The following is an 8,018-nucleotide window of genomic DNA, read 5'->3' as shown; positions in this document are numbered from 1 at the left end:
GAAACCACACACACACATTTCACCTGCTGCAGAAAGGCTACATGACAGCGGTCTTTGTCGCAGCTTCATGAGGGGGAAAAGGCTGAGAAGGTCAGCTGATGCAGCTCGCTCCTCTCAGGGTCGTGTGAAACTGTAATCTTGGCACAGACGACTAGGACGGCTCTGCAAGGAGCATTCGGTCAGCAGGGATGTTGACTCAGCTCCAGGAGCATGCAGCTGGACGTACAGGCTGGAAACTGAGTGTGTGCTTTTTTTAAAACCTCGAATTCAATGTGAGATGCACCAATGTGGAGCAGAATGAAACACATTAATATTAGTTTTGTAATCAGGGAGGAAACCGACATTTAACGAAAAGATGGTATTAGATGCATGGTGTTTTTGTAGCTTGGCCCATATAAGGGAGTTAAAATTCTGATATATTGGTTTGTGCAACAACAAACCGCTTTACAAAGGTTTTCATACAGATTTTGTACCGATAATTAATCGTTTGGTCTATAAAAAGTCAGAAAACAGTGAAAAATGCTCTCAGAATCCAAGGTAACCTCTCTTTGTCAGACAAACAGTCCAAACATCTAAAGATATTACATTTACTATGATATAAGAACCTAAAAAAAGTTGTCAATTTCTTTATTTTTTTCTGTCAAAACGTTTAATCCGAAGCTGGAACAAATACTTAAATTAATAGACTAGTCAATCTATAGTTAATTAATTGACAACAATAATTGATAGTCTATTCATTTTTATCATTCAACCAAGAAAAAGATGGCAAATATTCTATGGTTCCACCTTCTGAAATGTGAGGACCGGCAGATTTTTCCTAAATTTATGTCATAAGGAGATATCTATGTGTTTTAGAGACAGAAATGTCATCTATAATCAATAGCTGCAGCCCTCCATTGATCAATTAATCGACTAACAGCTCTAATGCATGACAGAGAATACACCGGAAATCTTAAGATTTGTTGACTTCGGGGGAATTTTTGGGATGTTAAAAGGTTTTATTGATTAAATATTACAAGTTTAGTCTTTGAAATGCTTATTCTGTCTGACCAGTAGTCATTAAAAGATCTTTACACAATGAGATTTTTCATAAATAATCATCAGTATTGTGGATATAATGACTAAGTGGGTAAAGAAGGATAATAGAGCATCATTTTACTGTAATGCATCCTTTAAAACCAGAAAAAAACAACACTTATGCCACATCACAATATCACAATTACCACGATATCTAGTCTCATATCACAATATCTTACAATATTTTGCTCAGCACTAATGATCCATTCACGTCAACATAAAACAGAGAAAAGCAGCACATCTTCCTATTTCAGAAGCTGGAAGCCGAGAACATTTAACATTTATTTGATTCATTTTTGTGTCAGTTGCTTCGTCACGTTGTTTCGGTGCTAAAACCCTTCAAACCCAGAAACAAAGGCGTTGAGTCTCGTCCTGCCGGCTCACCAGCGCTGCTCGTAGCTCAGCTGAGGGTGGAGGATGCTGCTCTCATGCTCCACTGCTTCAGCATCTCTGACCTACTTTCCCCCATCACTCCCTCTCTCAGCCCTGCAGCCTCTCAGACCGACTCTACCTCTCTCTGTGGAGGAGCTGAAGGTGGAGCCCGTTTATTCCATTTTACCCTCCACCTCTTAGTGTCGGAGGTGGAAAACATCTCCTGCATTCAGCCTCTTGTTTAGCAGCTGTGATGCCCGCTAGTCAAATATATATCCTGCACCTTTGTTTTCATTCCTCCAGGATGTGAAACCACACCCTGCTACCTTTTCCACACAAGACATCCGTTACATAATCAGAGACATTCAGCTCCGGTTTGTCAGAAAGACGATCTCTCAGTATGGAATTCAAGATATGAGGAAATCTTCTCGTGTTGTCATGGTGAGGAGAGTAAAGTCATCTCCAGCTGCTGCATGTTTCAATATGTACACAGGGCCGTCACACACACACACACACACACACACACACACACACACACACACACACACACACACACACACACACACACACACACACACACACACACACACACACACACACACACTCATCTACTGGTGAAATGAACCATCCTCCATCAGCATGGTGCCAATTAACTGCACAAGAATGCCGTTTAAAGCTCGGCGTGGCATTTATTCTCCTCTTTAACGAGACGGCGCAATCGTAGAGACGTCTGAGCTGCAGACAGGATGTTTGTTAAGAGGATACGCCTGGGAATCCATTTGTCTTTACAAAACTGTAAACGTTGGATAAAAGAGGATTTGATTATCCAAAACCTCAATCAGAGTCAATTAATCAAAAGTAAGACCCTAGAAGAAGAAGATTAGGGCTGCAACTAATAATAATTGTCATTATCAGTTATTGTTTTGGCAATAACATGTCCGAAAATACGATTCCAATTTCCCAAAACTCAACGTGAGGCTGCAAATTTTGTGTTATCTTTGTTTAAAACATGAAAATATATAGTTTGCATTCAGTTAAAACAAAAAAAGCACTAAATCTTCACAATTGAGAAGAATATTTAGCAATTTTTGCTCAAAAATGACTCAAAACAATGAATTGTTTCAGATAAATTTCCTGTCTCTCCACTTATAGTTTCAGCTCTAAATCAGATATCTGAGTCTGAAGTACTTGTGTGAAAGCTCTCCTCTAGAGAAGTAATTCCAGTGATGTAGTTGGGTTTGCCAGCCTGAGCCCCTGAGGCCGAGGCCGGCTGGATGAGATCACCTCTGGACTCGAGCCCACAAGAGGCAGCGGCCCGTCCGTCTTTGCTAAATGGACTCGTTTCATAACGGCTGACGCTTCAAAAGCCGATGACTCAATGAAGTCAGCAGCCAAATTCAGAGGAGTGATTGTTTTAATCAAAGGCCCGTAAATATGACAATGAACCAATGAATGCAGAGGAGTGACGTAGAGACGCTGTATAAGGCTCTGGTGTCAACCTGTCAATCACTGAGTAGCCCCGCCCTAAAGCATACCCTGCTTTATGGTCTATTTGACTCTAAATGGAGCATCATTTACTAAATGAACATCATGCTGTATTGAAGAAGACTTGAAACTAGAGATTGAGACCATAAACTCATGTTTACAATGTTTACTGAGGGAATAAATCAAGAGAGAAGTAGAGTCATTTTCTCATAGACTTCTATACAACCAGAGGAGTCGCCCCCTGATGGACAGTAGAGAGAATGCAGCTTTAAGTCACTTCCGCATCGGCAGAACTGGGACGTTGCCACCTGGTTATAAGCATATATAAAAATGTTTTTTACTGGAGGTTTTCTTACTGGAACATACGGTTTAGCTTCTTTTTGTATTTACTGCTGTCCGCCTCAGTACGTACATCCTCCCTGAAGACGTCCCTTAATGGTCTCCAGTTTCTCTCTCAAAGCACATGTGTGAGTATTGTATTCAGATGCATTTAAGAAACTACAAGTTCAGCAGTTCTTTGGGAGTCCACGATAGACATCACTGTGTTTTTTTCTCTCTCCAGTAACAACTGGTTCCAAAGCGCTGCAGAAACATGCAGAATGCTGTTCTGTGTCTATACAAACATTAATAAAATGACACTGAGATGTCTTTCATTCCTCTCCGCGGATCATCTGGCCGGGTTGGAGAAATGGCTTACAGCTGCAGACCACAACATGCCCCCCCCTCCTCTCCTCCTCCTGGTTGCAGAAATCAATGTAACAAGAAACTGTCTCTTCCCACGAGGATGGCAAAGAGGTGTTTGGCAGACTCCAGGTATTAAGAGGCTGCCTGGCTGATATACAAGCCGCGCATTGACCTCATTGTTTTCATCCGGGGATTCTGGTGAAAAGGCTTCACATGCACCTACTGTGCCATCAGATCCCGTCCTCTGACCCCGGGGACGGATTACAGAGGAGCCCATATGTGTCAGATAAGCAGCCCGGTTCACTGCTCGAGACGCTGCTGCTGCTGCTGCTGCGCACATAAACACTCCGTTGTTGATCAAATGAAAAATGGGCTTGGCATTTGCGCACAGGGCTGCGCATCGCTCTCCAGATCTACTCAAACAGAATCTACTCTCTAAATAAAGCAGGATATTATGATCATAAATGTAAATTAAATGCAATACACACAGGGCTGGGTGATTGCATTGCTTTGGATGCAGGATTGTAGAATAAAAGGAGCGGACGTGCGCGGTGCTAGAAACCATTTAGGCCCTCAGAGGCAAAAAAAAAAAAAAAAAAAAAAAAAAGAGGAGAAAGATCCAGAATAACGGGAGGGAGGAGAAAAAAATTAAAACAAAAAAAAGCACCACATTCACACTCAAATCACACCAGACGACACAAAGAAGAGAAATCTGCCAAAATGAATCAATATATTAGAGAAATCATATCGCGTTATTGTCCTCTGGGAGCCTTTAATAATGGGATTATAGAATATTCTGGAGGATTAGTCTGGTCACTGCGCGTAAAGGACAATCTGGGTGAGCCTGGAGCGAGAGACGGACCTGCTCCGGAGGAGGATGGAGACATTTTTGTTTTTTTCTGCAAGGAATGAGGGAGGAAAAAAAACACGGAGAGAGCGACGACGGCTGCAACACAAACACGTTGTGTCTGTTCTCTGGTAGATGGAGGATCGATGGAGATGGAGATCGCGCGTAATTCAATAAAAAAATAATAATAAAAACAACATAAACGTGCAGAAATAAGCCGCTGCAGGAGGGAGCGTGCAGAGATATGGTGTTAGGGAATAGATTTAAATCATGTGCATGATATTTCTTTACGTGTAAACGCTCAGAGGCCCAACCTCTCCCATCTCATGCAAAAAAAAAATATTTATATTAAGTGACAAGACGAATGCCGATGGATAAAACACGACGCAGCGCTTCTGCTCCTGGAGATGTTCAGGTTTCACATCACCCTGACTTCAGTCTGGAGGTAATAACAGAGAGATGTGCGGGTATTTGGGTTGTTTCTCTTACCTGGGTGCAGACAGCGGTGTTGTGTCTTCAGCAGCAGTCGCTCACCGGCTCACACGGCTTCTCGTCCTGCTCGCAGTGCAGCGGTCGGCCGGAGGGGGGCGCTGCGGAGCGGAGGAGAGGAGCAGCTCTGAAATGCAACCTGTCTGCTCCAGAACGAGCCATCTGGTTCCATGGAGGGTGTAAACAAAGAGCTGCTGACACGACAGCACGTTTTATATCATTCATGCATTGCAAATGTTTCAAAAGCACCTCTGTTGGTAGATACAGTACCAGTCAAAAGTTTGGACACACCTTCTCATTCAACTGCTTTGAAGAATCTAAAATATAAAACATATTCTGGTTTGTTGAGCATTTGTTTGTTTACCACATAATTCCATATGTGTTCCTTCATAGTTTGGATGTCTTCAATATTAATCTATAATGTAGAAAAAAAATAAAAATAAAGAAAAAATGAAAGAAAAACATTGAATGATTTTCTCTGAAGGAGTCATTGGTTGAAAATAATAGATCCAAATTTTGACTGGTAAACTGTAAACTGTATAATATTCTATTAAATGATAAAATACTGTTTAAAAATAAATACTCTGTTACAAGTAAACATTCTGCTTTCAAAATTTGACTTAAAGTATATTATGATACTAATACTTTTTTACTTAAGTACTAAAAGTAAAACTTTTATTATGCTGAATGGAGCATTTCCAGTGGTGGAAAAGTAACTAAATAAATGTACTCAAGTAGTGTAGTTAATTACAATTTTGAGTTACTTGTACTTAATTGAGTACTTCCATTTTATGTTACTTTATACTTCTACTTCATTACATTGTTTGACCAATTAAGATACGTGTTACAGTTTCAGATTAATACAAAATTACATAATACAACAATTGTCTGATAAATTAATAAACCACATGAAACTAAAAACCTCTGCAATACAAATACACTGTGCAATACAATAGTTATAATAGTTTCTGTCTGTATATATAATATTTCAGTTACTGTGGATTCTTTACTGTTTTTTACTGGGGGGTTTTTTATTGCTCATTTGCTTATTTACAATACTTATTTTTGATCTTGTTTTTTTACTATGTCTCTTGTTTGCACTATCCTCTATGCTGCTGTAATCCTGTAAATGTCCCCGCTGCAGGACTAATAAAGGATTATCTTATCTTATCTTATTTTAAATTATGATATAATGTTATGTATTAAGATACACCAGCTGCATCATTCGAGCCCTGGTCCCTGCTGGATCTGGGTCTGTCCACGGTGGACTGGTCTCTGCTGGAGACTGAGCTGAAGGAGTTTCTGATGAACCTGCATGATTTCATCTGATTTCTCCAGAATCCGACCCGGTGGCTCCAATGACGAGCTTTAAGAATAACTATATAGAAACAGACGATCTTCTCTCTGATGGTCTTGTTTACTGATGTGGGTCATATAGAGGATCAGGACTAAACTGAGGCTCTATCATAACCAGTAAACTTTAAATTTGGGGGAGAATGTTTATAAAATGATGCACAAATATTTGCAGGTGCAGTTATAAAAACACGGAGTCATAAGCTTAAAAAGAAGTGGAATAAGATGATTTTAACAACCTTAGGGACAAACTAAAAGAGTTATAAATGTCTTTATTTTATTTAAAAACACGCTGTCGTGTGTGTGTGTGAGACATCCAGACTGAACAGAAGCTACAGTAGCAGGTCAGTGTGGTCGGCACACAAAGGTCGAGTCTTGGCACATAAACCAGTGGAGGCCTCAGGGGTCTAAACAGTGCACCCTTGTGTCTCTGCTCTCCCACTATCACACTCACCGAGCGCCAACTTTTACACCAAGACGAGAAAAAACATTCAGGAAGACAGCAGTGGAATTACTGACAGTCAGACGTGTTTGGGAATGTTGAAGCTATGATGTGTTGGCAGGACAAGACTCTTTGTTCCTTCTTTCTTGTTCCCCCTCTCTCTCTCGTTCTCTCACTCTCCTTGTTGGAATTGGTCCCAGTGTAACAGCTGCCTCAAGCTGTGTGGCTGAAGATGATTGGATTAAACCTGATGGGAGATCAGCCAGGTGCCGCCGTGGGATCCTTCTCAGGCCGAGGCCCCTTTAAATCCTCATGAAGTCAGCAGTCTGTTACCGGCAGGAGCCACTTCACTGACTGCAGGACGTTTCATTTGTTTCATGCCGATTATAGAAAGTGGAGTTTCACAATAGTTGAATAAGGTGAAGGTGTGGAGTTGCAGTTGCAGTTTGACATTTGGGGGAAATGAGTTTGTTTACTGTTTTCCCTAGACTTAGACGAGAAGATCAATATCACAGATGTATATATTATGAATGTGAATAATGGGTTGTTAGCTTAGCTTAGCATTAAGACAGAAACCTAGCTCCAGTTAGCCTAGCACTGTGCAAAGGGAGGAAAAAAATGTGCAAGTACTTAAGTACAGTACTTGCACCTGCACTGTAAGGACTCAAACACTAGAGGGAGATATTGGAGAATTAACGCTAATTGCTGCAAGAAATCATCTTTTTTTTATATATATTATCAATCATGACATCACAGAACGGTTTCATGCATATTGAAAAGACTATATTGATGATGTTTAAACTGTGATTGAATCATTGTGTATCTGCCACTTTCTGGATATTTAAGAATGATTTGTTAATAAACACCTTCAAATGTTAAATCTTTGAGTCAAAACAATTTTAGCTGTTTTACTTGTTAAAATAATAACATTGAAACAGTGTTTATAAGCTATATTTCTCACAATTTAAAGTTTTGATGTTTTAATTAGAGATATGTTCTCACAGTAAAACCATCCGTTGTCAGTATAAGTACACGTCCTGCGTAGTACTGCAGGTTTTCACAGCATGTGTTGTTTTTCTACTTGAATATTTCACAGGAACTGCTGCTGAGGGAGGATTTCCTTTCTGTCGTTTATAGAAAGCATGACATGAAATAAAAACACTTAATGCACATTTTGTGTGCAGCATTAATTATGCAGTGATTTTAAGGCTCCTTCTGTTTCTCCTCCTGCTGTTCAGTTAGTATGAAGCTGTTCAGGTGGTTTTATTC

This window comes from Anoplopoma fimbria, chromosome 5 (assembly GCF_027596085.1).
Source record: "Anoplopoma fimbria isolate UVic2021 breed Golden Eagle Sablefish chromosome 5, Afim_UVic_2022, whole genome shotgun sequence".
NCBI lineage: Eukaryota > Metazoa > Chordata > Actinopteri > Perciformes > Anoplopomatidae > Anoplopoma > Anoplopoma fimbria.
This window is presented reverse-complemented; position numbering follows the sequence as displayed.